This window comes from Phaenicophaeus curvirostris, chromosome 1, assembly GCF_032191515.1.
Source record: "Phaenicophaeus curvirostris isolate KB17595 chromosome 1, BPBGC_Pcur_1.0, whole genome shotgun sequence".
Classification (NCBI taxonomy): Eukaryota; Metazoa; Chordata; class Aves; order Cuculiformes; family Cuculidae; genus Phaenicophaeus; species Phaenicophaeus curvirostris.
The window spans coordinates 64,832,371-64,846,416 of NC_091392.1; the positions used below are offsets into that span (position 1 = coordinate 64,832,371).

Sequence of the window (14,046 nt, forward strand, 5' to 3'; positions counted from 1 at the left end):
GACGTGACTTCTTTTATCTAAGAAACAAGCTAATATAAATAGTAAAGCTAGATCAGAATTTCTTTCCTAGAACAATCTCTATTGTTTTGATTATGGTAACGTAAAACCAAGTCAAGTATACAACGCACTGTATAGCCCAAAACGTCTTCCTTGTCTCTTTTGACACTTTAAATAAAAGAGACCCTTCTCTCTCATGCTCGTTTTGGGTATACAAACATAGCTACAACATGGAGCTCAGTTTTCAGCTGGTATAAGTACGAGTTACACGACTTCATAATAGCTAAGCATCTGCCACATGATACTATGAGAATCAGTGGAGAATTAACCGTTGAAAGAAATTAGAAATTAGAGGAATATGTGCGGTCAACAGATGATTGAATCCCAAAAGGCAGATCCATGCTTCTTAGATACCGCACTGTAAGGCTCAATTTCGCAATCACAACTTAAAGGAAGTGAGTGGGCTACTCAGGGTGTTAATACAGGTAGTAAACATTTTCAGGATCTGGCCCATCTATTCCATCATGGAATAGATGGAGTTTTGAAAAGAACTAATGCCAGATCCTGAACTCCTGCAGATTGGTGTAAATCCTGATTAGCGTAGTTTAGTTCACTGAAGTCAAACCAGTAAAAAACCTAAAGAAAAATGTAAAATCAACCTCAATGTTTTTTCAATACTGTACCCCTGCAGTGAAGGCTCTGTTAGAAACATCGTATTGGCAAGGGCTTTCCTTTCTCCTGAACAGAGTTTCTAACATACGTCATTACTCAGATTGAAGAATCAATTTCCATGCATAAGTCTAAATACTTCCTTCGTATCTGAGCATTTTATTGCTGTGGGGTTTGATTGGGGGAAGAATGGTGGATTTTTTTTCCTTATACCAAAATGTGCAAAGAGAAGTGCATTAAGAACACAGCTGATCAATGGTACAGCGTATGATGTATTATATTTCATAGAGAAGGATAGGTGGAGGGATGTAGCCTTTTTGTGGAAAGTCAGGGCTGCTGCTGGGGGTAACAGAGCAATCCCTGCAGCGCTCTTCACTCGGGAAGATTAAAATAGACTGCTTCTGTTTCCTTCTATAGCTTAGGCAAATCAAAATCTTTCTATAGAAAAGGAAGTATGAGATGCAAACCAGTCTACATTTCTCACTCCTGCAGGTTCTTTTTTTCCCCCTATTGATTGTGCATACCAGGTTTCTCATCTCTGACTGTCAGAAAGAAATCAAAGAGACTGCAAAATCTAACTTAAAGGCAACTTGGATGGAGGGGAGGCAGAATTTTCACCACTTATTGAAAGCATGCCAGTATCCCTTATGATCCAGCTGGCCAGCCTGAGAGTTGTATTTTTACCTCTGTGTGACAGCAGGAGACATATACTTTAAGACCTATGCAAAATAGGTATCTGCAGTTTCTTCCTTCCTCTCCACATCTGAACATGATTTTCGCTCTATTATAAACCCTGAAGTTGATGTTATCTGTTTGGTTTTTTTCTCTTAGCCAAAAGCACAGAAACTGACTGTCCGCTACAGAAAATGGCCACTCTAAACAGATCTAGAATGATATTTTAGCATGTCAGGATGCGGCATCTGAAAGCAAGGGTTAGAGCAGCGTCCAGGCAGTGCCCCATTATCACTGTCCAGTAATGGAATTTCCTCTGCCTCTCACAAAACAGGAGGTTCTGACATCAGCCTCTTTAAGTGTTCTTGTGTTGGCCCTTCTCACCTCAGACACAGCCCAGGGATTTTGCTTGTTTCAAGTCAGGATTGACTTTTGTTTGCAGCCCAGCTCACCTCAAGCCCAGGAAGTGAAGCCCAAGTAAAGACCTGAGCTTTTGGACATGTGTGACTATTCATGTCAACTGGGATAGTCTTCTGTAAGGGGTTTGGAAGAAAAAACAATTGAAGCATCTCTGTTATTTCTTTGTTATTTTAAAGAAAAGTTCAGTTTTATTTTTGTTGTTCACTTGGATTTGTTACCAAGCCCATCTGTAGAACAGGAAGAATTCCCAAGTTATGCAGTAGCCCACTAATTGTTACTGCCTGTTGTTGTGTAAGAAAGGTAGCACTGAGCTTACCTATGAAAGGAGAGGCAAGGAGAAAGATTTTTTGCAGAGATTCTCATCAAGAATTAGGCTGATTATTATTCCGCAGCATCTGTCTCTTTCTACCTTAGGAGTCTATTGCATAAGCACCTCACAGCTTTAAAAACAAAAAAATAAGGTCATTCGTCATGGAATGTTTTGCTTCAAAAATACAGGTTGCCAAATTAGCATAGCTTAGATCACCCTTACTAAGAAGCCTCTTGTCTTAAGGGACCATCCCAAAGTATCATCAAATCCTGTGAGTATAGATTTTCCTTCCTTTATCAGAATGCTACTTTCTTTGCCAGTCCCCACTACCCTTCACTGAGTATGAGGGAAATGCCACAGGGTTGAATTTAACAGATTAAGTCTTAATGGTCCAAAACTTGTTTTTTATTAGGGAAACTCTCAGTAGGACTTCTGCCTGTGGAAGGGCTTCAGATTCTGAGCCCATGCTTTAGCTAGGAGACTCACTTTGACAAGTGCAATTAGAATAATAGCTAATAATCTGTTATAGTTCCTTCCATCAAAATACATGGGTACCATTTACAAACATTCTGCACTGAAGTGGCATTGAAGTCGTCTTTTAACCATGTCACCAGCAGTGAATATAAAGTGCAGAAACGGGATTCATCTAGCATGATATAAAGAACCTAAGTACTGACTTTAAATGATTACCCTGTGTTTGCTCTACAAGAAATCTCCTCACACTAAACAAACTCTTAGAACTCTTGGAAGACATTTTCTAAAAATCACATTTTTCCCAGAGGTCTTAAAGCTCATTTAGATTTGCATTGGGCTGAAAGCTATTTTATTTTATTTTGTATTGGTTTAGTATAGTACTTTTTATCTTAGTAAAGAGACAAGTTTTAAAGGACAGTGTTAGAGTCAGTTGCTGTTTTGGTCTGAGGCTGTTTGCTATATTTTTGTTTAATTTCAAAAGCCCAATTATGTAACTTTAAAATGAAGATATTGCATATGCAGAGGTGCTATTTTCCATATTTTTTCTTTTTAACTATGCATTAATGCTCTATTTTATGTATTATCTCCAGGGTAAAGGCATTAGACAAAATCCCACTGATTTCAATGGGTACTAACAATAACTGTAAATATTATGGCTTACTATTAACATATTTTGCTATATTTGCGCATTGCACCAGCACAAAAAAAAAAAAATAGAAGAACCAGAACAACTCTGAATGGCTTGTGTACCCCAGATAACCATTCTTTTATTCCTTTCACTTTGGTTGCACAAGGAATGCTACATTTGTCCTCTGTTTTTGTTTTTTCAGATTTCCCCTAGCCCTTTTTAGGCATTAGCTCTCTTGAGCTTTCACACACCAGAAATAGTTGCATTGGAGCAACTGGGTTCTGCAAATCCCTGTTAGCGATGTACCATTTCAGCATCAAAAGTTATTTGGAACAGAGTGCTGTAAACTGGTTGCAAATGAGACAGCTCTGCATTGGCATATCTACAGAGATGCTGAAGCCCTGCTTAGATAATTTTGAAGTAAAGAGCATAATGAGAGGAAAAAAGAGAGTAGACTCTTTGTGACTACGTCCCACCTAAAGAAATATCCATACTGGTTCCATTCACACTGTAATCAGCTTAAGACATACTTTATGTCATGAACGCATCTCTACATCAGAGCCTGTAAATTCCCAGGTGGAAGAAAATGGAATTGATTATTCTCAAGAATATTTAGTTCTCAGCTTAGGAAGAGGTCAGGATGAAGTTCTAGGTACAAAATTACTGAGTAAGGATGGCTTGAGGAACTCCACTGACAGGGACAGCACCTCAATAGGATGCTGTATAAAGTCTCAGTCAGAGCAACACTGTGTCAAGGCTGAAACTCTCTTGTGGGAAATATCACTGGTGGGATGGAAGCATCAAGAAGTAATAACAAGGAAGGAATCTGTGTGAAATACCACCCAGTAGTGCTTTGGACAGATACTACCTGTCATATCTATGTCCCAAGACCACTCAGAGTGGTACCTAAAGGAACAAAGAGTCATATTCATCTTTTAACAAGAGAAGACATGGGCTGAAAGCAGCAGCGAAAAAAGGTGAATTTTTTGAAGCCTAAATAAGGAAGGATACAAATGAATTATTTTGTTTTCTGATATGATGGTGATATATTTATGTCACTCAGCTATACGTTTTGTTGCAGCCAGGCTGGTCTGCCCTGGTGGCAAGGGTACCTTTCTTCCACACGCTATGTATTAGCCCATTTGGTGTCACTTCCCAGGTAGATCCAAGGTAAGACTCTATGAGAGGACTTTAGGAACAATTGGCTCACTTGGCAACATTGTTCACGTTCAAAAGAATTCAGACATGGCTGTTTGGAAGAAGTATAAACAGAAGAACTTACCAAATGAATAGGTGTTCACAATGCCCTTGAGAATACATGCCAGGGCCTCTGCACCAGGTAACTTTTTGGATGGCTCCCATTCTTTGGAGAATGTACAATGTGGAAGGGCAACTGCTATTCTGAAATTGCAACAAGCAACTGATACTTCCATATCCTTCATAAAATAATGCGCACACAAGAATTTAGGCATAGTTCACGCAGTTTATGGATGTAGCAGGTGGCTACTTTTATGAGGCGTAGACTACACATATTCCCACCTACATCACACTTGAAATTATTTGCACTTTTAGTCAGAGTAAGCCAGAGAAACCTAGCCTTGGGATCCTCTTCTACTCCTTAGATGATGCCAGACCAAAGCCTGTCAGAAGCCTGGTCAGAAGTCTGGTCTTCTATTAATGATGTCTTCTACCTACTCATTCAAAAAAATTGTTCATGTGGTAGAATGAAGTACACTTCCGCAAACAAAAATACTTCTATACAAACAGTTGTATTAGACTGTAGAAATTTCCTAGTTTTTTTTTTTTATCCTCCTGCATTTGAATCCAAGTAGAAACAGTAAAAAAGACCTACTGTTTCTCCATCTTAATTTTTCTGTATGTAGAGTTTATTCATCTTCTGCTCTCCAGTTATTTTCCCTATAAATGCCTTGTTAGGTCATTTGTTTTCTCCGTTCTTTCCTAGCTCAGCAGTGGTTTATTTCTCTTTTTCCATTCTTGGTTATGAAAACTTTTGTTGTTTCTCCCTTAGGAAAGCATTATTCTCTTTAACAGATGGAAAATATTTCATTTATTATAAAATTACCCCTAGCCTATGATCATTATTTCATCCACATTCCATGGAACCGTGTAAAAGCAATTAAGGAAAAAAGAGAAAATGAAGACAGAGCCTGAAATGTAACCATTCTCGCTTTCTTTTTCATACTTAAAAAAAAAATATGTATATACATTTTTCCCTCAAAGAGACGTATCTTGAAACAAACTAGTAATATTCTTGTGCTCATTCATGTGCTGTTTTGGAGTTTATAATTTCATTTAGCTAAGCCCTAGGTGAGAAAATAAGCCTCGACTATTGCATTTGTTCTGCGCAATGGCTCTGTATAAGATCTTAGAGCATTGTACTAACAGTCTTAAGATCAAAGTTTAATTCCTCTTAAATGTATTTTTAACAGACTTGTGATACTGGATTGTCCTTTTCATTTCTGTACATATTTTAAGATATGTAGCAAAGCAGTTACAGATCTATTGTTACAGGTAAGAGCGGGCAGATAGATCAGGAAAGGTCGTTTTTATAAATTTCAGCATAGGAAACAGCATAAAGCTCCTGTCATTACTTGCAATATGCACTGCAAAACAATATGTGTATTTGCACATAGAAGAGCGAATATATTTGCATGAGTGTTCATCTACAGTAGGTGTCTAAGAGCAATGTTGAAACAACACGCAGTTTCTGTCCTTTTTATGTACAGAAAAGCAAGTTGTCTGCTGGAGGAAAACAGTGTATCTTTACTGACGTCAATACAACCATGACAATTTACATCACCTGAGGATCTGTACCACATTTTGTGGATCTGTCCTTACATACAAATACACATACATCCACTGGTGTAAATGACTGTTGACCACAGCAGTTGGGAGCAACTCATCACAGAAATAACAGTTATAAAAATGTTAAGCAACATTCTGGTTCTTCATATAATAGGTTTGTCATGTTTTCTTATGGTGTTTTAAAAGAAGGTGGTAGGAATTTTGTTGCTGCAGGGTTATAAAGATGCATTTGCTCTGTTTGATAATGGTTTTTCTTTTATCTACTCTGTGCATCCACCCTCAGTCTGCTTCTCACACAGGTATTATTTTCATTGCTTTTGCTAAGATTATGCTCATTGATCAGCTGAGGAGGATAGAAGGGGATCAATATTTTATGTGATTAGTCACGTCTAAGAGAGAACATTTTGGTAAAACTGAAGTGATTTTGAATAAGAAATTTAAAACGTTAAACATCCCTCCTGCCCTCTTCTGGCTGAAAACAAGGGGGTCTATGAGCTGCAGAGCTAATGAAGCTTGACTTCCAGAAGATTTGTGTCACCGTTATGTTTCATAATGCTTAACAAGATGTGGGCTCTGATCTAAGCTTCTCCCGATGCTGAGGCTTTTATAACATCTCTCTCCAACATGAAGGCTTCTGTGTGGAGCAACAGCTTCTGTTCACTCAGCAGCCCCTTCCCTCAGTGGAGAACCTACAAAGTTCCCTCTGTTAAACCGTGCCAGCTGTTTTCATGGAACTTATAAGAGGTTAATGTCTCTGAGCTCAACCACTGTTACTCACACTTGGTTGAAGCTCACAGGGGGATCTGCTGTTACAAAGGAGGAACCAACATAATAGACACACAGAGACATACATATACATAGATGGAAAAAGGAAAAGATTATATGGTCACAAACCCATGTTTTGCTTAGGAACATAGCTAATGAAGACCAAATCCTAAATATTTTTTTTTTATTTAGCCCACCAGTACATCAAAATGGCTGAACAATTCACTCCACATTTGTGACCATTTCTTGGAGCTGGTGTTCTGTGTGTAACAGCCTCTTAAAAGTCTTGAAACATTGAGCTTATAAAGAATTGGGAAATTGCTGTAAGAGTTTAGGAGGCATGTAGGTGGAGGTTTACCACTGGCAAATGGAGTCTATTGCTCCTGCTGGCTTTGCATATGAAGTTGGTGGATCATCTTAATTCACATGCCAACATTTGTGTCAGCACGGGCTGCCACTGCCTCTGTTGTTGTTAGAGAGGTTAATTTATATATGCTGAAACACACTAAAGCATCTACATCATTCTCAAGATTAGAAGAAAATTCACACTGAAATTATTATAGATCTTAAGGAGGCTTAGGATTCTCTTCAGGTTTTGCAGTACTTTAGATGTTTGTTCAAATTGTGACCTTTCTATTAAAATTCGGGACCTTGCTGTCGATCTGTTTGTCTCTGTGATGTCAATTTCTAGACAACCCTCCAAAGGCGTTCATGACTATCCTGCTTCGGTGGGAGAGTTGCTCTGGTAACACCTCTTTCACCCTCCATGCCTAGCATCTTGGTGTTATTGTGCCTGGCTCATCACTGCCTTCATGGAACATCCTTGGATCTGCTTCCCAGAGCATGTGGGTTTGGCCCTGAGATTCTTAATGGATTTTATATGTGGTAGTATTTTCCAAAAGAGAGGGTGCCTCTGCAGATTTGCAGAGGTTATTTACCACTCTTCATACTTCAGTTATGGAACCAAGCTCCACCTGTCTTTCCTTGCTTTTGCCCCTCTGTAAGGAATACTGTTTCTGCCTCTGTTGAGCTGTTCCAGGAAAAGTTTCAGCTCTGCAGTCATTTCAGAATTCTCACGAATGTCCTTGTCTTTCATTTGACGGTTTTTAATTTGCAAATCCATTCCCAGTAGGACTCCAGTAAATTGTTCGTGTCTGCCTAGGCACTCGCATGGCCCCCTTCACTGAGTAACAGAGTATCTGGATTTATCTTAAGGGCCTGTGCTGATATCTATGCATGCTGATATCTATGCTACTTCACCTGAAGTAGCAAAGAACCTGAGGAATCTCCTTGCTTTTCTCTAAGCATTCCCTGGTTCTCAAACCAAGGACCTCTCTTCAAGCAGTTTTCTTCTGTAATGTTTTGTGCCAATAAATCTGTATCCAGTGGACCTCCAAATGTAGAGAGACAGCACAACTCTGATCAGTTATTTTATCAGTGGCTGAACTCACTTAACTAAGTTGTTTCAGATTTGAAGAAACTTGCGATAACACTTGTCAATACCTTCTGATTTTACGAATCTTCTTGAATTGACTTCCATCCCACCACTGGAACTATTTAGTTAGTTTGAGTTAGCTATTAGCCTACTGGATTCTGTGCACACTTGCTGTGGCAATCATTTGGGATGGCACAGCCAACTGCTATAATGCTTCCCCCAAGAATTCTTTATTACTCATTTGGGAAAATACTGATCTCCATGTTAGCTTCAGCAGCATCCACTGCTGGTCCCTTGTTTCTGCCAAGAAAGGAGTGAGTTTCTCATCTTTGTCAAGCTGAATACATAAATACTGACTTCACTAGACATGCTCTGACTGGAACCATTGCACCATCCCGATCGCCTCATTTACAGTGGCTCTTACAGAGCCAAACACATAGGGAATACCATGTTGTATCTTCGGTGGAAGAGAAACATTGACAAAGAGTCTCAGTGTCAGACATTTAAAGGTATTTAGCCTTCCAAAGGTGGAAGAATGAATCTACTCATTTTTAAGGAAGGAATCAGGCTTCTGCCAAATTCCATTTGCTCTCAGCAATTTTACAGGTAGGCAGAAGAAAGGAAATACTGGTGACAGGGGAAGAGGAGAATGAGAGGACGAGAGGCATCTACAGTGTGTCTCTCCCCTTTGCTAAGGGCAACCTTCAGGCTGGTTTTAAGTCTATATTAACCTACTCTTCAAATCCCAAGCCTCAAAACATGGCTGAATTGTCGCTGCAGGACTGTGTCTTAGCAGTGTGCACATCTGCATGCTCTCCAGAGCCTCTGCAGCAGTCGAGATAGGGTAGAGCATACTTCTGGATTCTGTGGAGATTGTCTGTGCAGGGAGATAGGACCTGGTGAAAGAGTGGACAGCAGTGGGAAGGAGTTACAAGGTCAAGGACAAAGGCTTTAAAGGAAACTATAGCATGCAGGAGGGCCCCACAGAGGCTGCAAAGTTTCTGAATACCTTGTTCATTTACGTATGTGACTGTAATGATGCTTCAGTGTAGCTGGGGGCAGGGAAGGAGTGATAGGGGTTTATGTTCTATTTTTACGAAGACTCTTACTCCGGAGAAATTAATAATAAATAGCACATACTGAACATTATCCTTGGCAGATACTGACTGGTTGAAGCTACCTCCCCAGCAGGCAGCTCATGGGCTTAAGGAAGGAGCCCACTACGGTATGCCCATAGTGTGTGTGACTAGTTCTCATCACTGTGGAATGGGAGGTTTATTTGATCTCATAAAGCAATGCAGGTTAACCTGGTCGGGCAGTGTCTGGGTGATCTTCAGGAACTACCCAGAGAGGACAGTGGATTAGGTCTGCAGACAGCATCATTTTCAGAATGTCTCTGTCTGGCATTAGCACCCTTTTTTTCAGATTAAGTGTTGGGGACCTGAACCACCTGTGTCCCTTCACAGGATACACACACAGAGAGAGCAAAGATGTTATCTCTGTTCACATGCTGGTGTACATTTGTCATCATATTCCTCTCATTGTTTTGCTTAATTGATGATAGGCCCCATTCTTCATTGTCTTCTTCTTGTGAAGTTATTTTCTTTTGTGTGACATGGGTTTCAGGTGCTAGCAGATCCTCACTGAGTGCTCTACATCCCACTACCTCAAGCACAAAGATAATATGACTTCTTAAGCATGAGGAATCAGGGCCATTCTGCTGCTGCCTTTTTTTTACAAGGCTTCATTTCAGGCTGCTATGGCCAACTCTCATATCTCACACCAGAAAGAGCTGCATTTCAGAGACAAACTCATATACGCAGTAATGCCATGCTTTATAAAGTGCTTTGGGAAGCAAGGCAGTTTTTCATGGGTGGAATATTGTTAGTGTATGTCCCTACCAATATCTGAAAGTGCAGCAAGTAGCAAATATGCGAGCATTTCCTCTAGTAAACCTCTAACCATGGCTAGATCTTGCTGCAAGATGAATGATTGAAATACCATGCGAAAAGAGCTAATGATAATAGATATCTCTTCTGCATTACTCTTTATCAGCAAACCCTTTAGTGCTTACAGAGACTGTTAGTCCTCATTTCACAGAAGGCTACGAAAACATGGAAAATGTTTTGCTTGAGTTCACCCAGCTAGTCAAAGCTGAGAGTAAAACCTGTGTCCCAGGGCTCTGATCTGTCAAGTAGGCTGCAGTGCCTTGAAAGAAGGAGTCAAACAGGACAAGAAGTGTTAAATGTTATGAGGTCACTTCTGTGGCATAAATAACATTGCTCTAAATCCTGAAAACTGATTCACTCCCTGGACAGCTTGATATCAAGAAGAGTTTTGGCCAATTAAATGTCTGTATCTTGGCCAAAAATCCTTAACAGCCACTCAGGATTGGTGTCAGTTACACTAGAAAGAAAGATCAGTGGAGGCTGGAGATAAAATTGAGTACTGAATTTGAAGAGGAATTAAGACAAGTGGTTTTCGGTTGGCAGGACTATGATCATGTATTGCATGGAAGTCAGTAAGTTTTACCAAAGCAGCTAGACCAGCAAGAAAATGGGTCAGAGCCAAAAAAGTGCAAGAAACGACACGCATGTTGGAGAGTGTTTAGGTTTTTGCAGCAATGAACTACTTATAAGTGAGTGATGAAGGGAGAGGGTAGTGAGAGAAGGTAGGCTAACAGTCTATAGTCTCTGCTGTTTCAGTCTGATTTGATGGGAGAAAGCTCAGCGAGCACATGGAAGACTCCAAAAATATTCCTTGTGTGGGAGCAGAAGGAAAAGCCTCCCACAGAGGCAGGCACTGCATGTGAGCTAGTGAAGCCGAAAGTAATTATCACATCTGTGTGTGTGAATAAGTTGACGGACTTCTCCAAAAACCACTGCCTAGTAAGACGCAGTTTCTTCTTCCCACAGCTATATTTTCCCTCCCCTCATTCTCCTATTAAACAGTCATACCGGGGACTGCTGCATCCATAACTTGACACAATGACAGTGGTACATGCAATCACCAAGTCACGCAGACAGTCTCAAAGTCTTGCTCTGTCAGATTTTTTCTGCCTCACCCAAGGAGAACCCTTGCACGAGTGATATGTGTAGCTTAATGGATTCTGGGCTGAGCTTTTAAATTCCAGTAGTAAAAAGGGCATTTGCACTTTCCCATCCCTCTTTTTTTGCGGTATAGGGCTTGATGGTAACAATGCTTCGTTAGCTCAGTTTGATTATCTCTTACCTGGTCGCATCATTTTGATAGGGATCCTCCATCCTACCCGTTTTTTTTCATGCAGTATTGGGACAGGCCCCAGTGTTTTACAAACCCAAAGGGTACTTTTTGTCACTCTCTTGTGCATGTGTGAGAGGGGGTGATGCCCTGGGAATTCTTGTACAACTTGACTGCATTTCTCACAGTCAAGGGGTGGATTCGGTGTAGCCCTAAGCTGCGTTTGGTAATAACAAAGATGGCAAGGGAGATGAGGAGAAAGGGTGAGAATGCCTTCAGTATGTGGACGTGCCTTGGATGTTTCCAGAATTCCTTTCTCTTACCAGCAAGGAGTTATTGATGTTGATTACTTTTTCCTCTCAGCTTGTAGTGTAGGAGTATATAGATTTCCCCAATTTGAAAGAACTCAGCACCTCAGAGGATCAGAACCTCACTCTGTCTCCTGTATCTTCCAGCTCTATTTTTTATTTCTCCATTTTTTTATTTGCTGCTGTTTTGAATTCTCTGAAGTGAACACTAACCATAGGCACAATTAGTAACTGTTCCCTTGGGATCTAGTATGGCACTAGTTGGACATATGTCACAAAAATAGCTAAAATATGACCAATTTCGTAACATTTCTCTATTACTACTCCTTTTATTAAAGTCATAAAGAAAAGTTAGGGACTGAGTGGCTCCTGATAGCACAGTGGCATTTGCAAAGATAGCAAGAATGAAACTGGCTTTCAGGAAAAGACCTTGGACTCCCTCTCCAAACATCACTGGCTCCTTCCAGATTCATCCTTACTTAGCTCACCGTTTCCCTCTTTCTCACTGTCAGTTACACCCTCTCTTTCCCTCAAAACCTCCATTCTACAGCTCTACTGCAAGAGTGTTGTAGGTGACAGCTACACCACAATGGCAGTGTAGGAATACAGCACTGCTCAGAACAACGCTGTGATGAAGGTGTCTGTTGCTGGATTCCCAGATAGCTGTTGGGAGGACAAGAAACATGCCATGTCTGCAGGTACTGAACAGTGAAAGGTAGGGTAAAGTGGCATGTGAATTATAGAGCTGTATCCCCATAAGAATTTATCTTCCTTTTCCTCTACATATACATCTCTGTGCGGAGAAGTGAAGTCTGAAAGAACAAGGAATTCAACAGTATATAAAAATATATATGTACTCACAACTGGCAAGGTGAACAGTCAAAGCGAGATGCACTTAATGTCCCATATATCCAACTTCTACATCTGTTGACTTACTGGGGTCTCAGGAACCCACTGAATTAACAAAATCATCAATAAGGAAAGATGGAAGGGAAGATTTGCCCAGTGTCTTTTAAAGTGAACTTTTATTTAATTGATTTGTTTAGTTGTGTGGTGATGACCACAGAAAAAAATCAGCTCTTTTGACCTATGTTTTTGTGCTTCAAAAAGTAAGAAGTGACCACATTCTGAATCTAGGACTGAGAAGGCTCTAGAAATTGCTTAGAAGAAGCCTTGAGTAAGAAAAAGAAAAGTCATGCTACAAGAAGGAAAGAACTAAGTAGAGTATGCTAAGAAGAAACTGAGCTTGAGACCTTCTGACAGTGTGCTAAAAAACACAGGTGGGAGTGCTAAGGAGGCAAGCAAAATGCTGGCTGGCTACCTGTTACCCAGTTCCTGCTATACATTGAAACAAAGAGCCACCATTAAACCTAACTGTAGCCTTCGTCAGTACCAACCATCACACCATAGTCCATGGAGCTAAAAGATCTGTCAACTTTTCTTGCAGCTTCATTTCTGAGGTGTTGTAGCAAACAGTGTGGCAGGTGCTGTAAGATCATCAGCAGTCACAGCTTTGTTTTACCACGACCTTTAGAGATATACTTATTCATACAAACACCATAACAAGGGATGCTCCTATTTAAACAGAAACAGTACATTTTGTCTACTACCACTACCTTCTGCTAGGTGGGGAGAGCTCTGATGGCAACAAGTCTGTAGAATGGCTGTCATACAAGTAGGCCACCATAGGTCTACTTTAAGATAAGCTAGAGTGAGTTTAGTGACATTTGTCTACCATTTATGTGGGTATTTCTGCAGGTGACAAATCCAGTTGGCTCAGCAGAGCCACTGTGCTAGTCCAAAACCACATTTGTGAGGTAGAGTTGCTGGGCAGAATTGAGATGAATGTGAGAAGTCTGCATTTTGAGGAAGAGGCATGGAGAACTGGAGGAAGTGATGCCAAAGGACTCAGATGAAAACTCAGTATTGTGCAAAGCACCAGCAAATGCTGCACGTAGTGAGACAGGTGAAGGAGCAAGACTGGAATAGCATGGGAAAGAGTAAGGAAGGATTCGAATGCGTCTGCAGAGGTGCATGGACAATCCACGCTGGAACAACAAGCAATAGCATAGGCAGCTCTTTGCATCAGCAGCAAGGCTATATGGAGGAACAGATCTGGGCTAGCAGGGGTTGGGTTACTGGCAGCTATATGGGTGCTCAGAACTATGCTGGTGGATGTGCTGCAGATGAGGAGGAACTGCAGAGCTGCACAAAAGAAGCCTGCCTGTGCTTTGCCTGGTACCAAATGGTTGCTATTAATCTTTGACTTCCACAAGCATTGATATCCATACAAATTATGAAGAAAAAACTGTTCCTCAAGTGC

General features: G+C 40.5%; 1 protein-coding gene across 5 annotated transcripts in view; it reads left to right on the top strand.

The window, feature by feature from the left end:
- IQSEC3 (IQ motif and Sec7 domain ArfGEF 3) overlaps positions 1–14,046 on the top strand; it is a 103,266-nt gene that overhangs the window by 1,679 nt on the left and 87,541 nt on the right. The window lies entirely within an intron of this gene.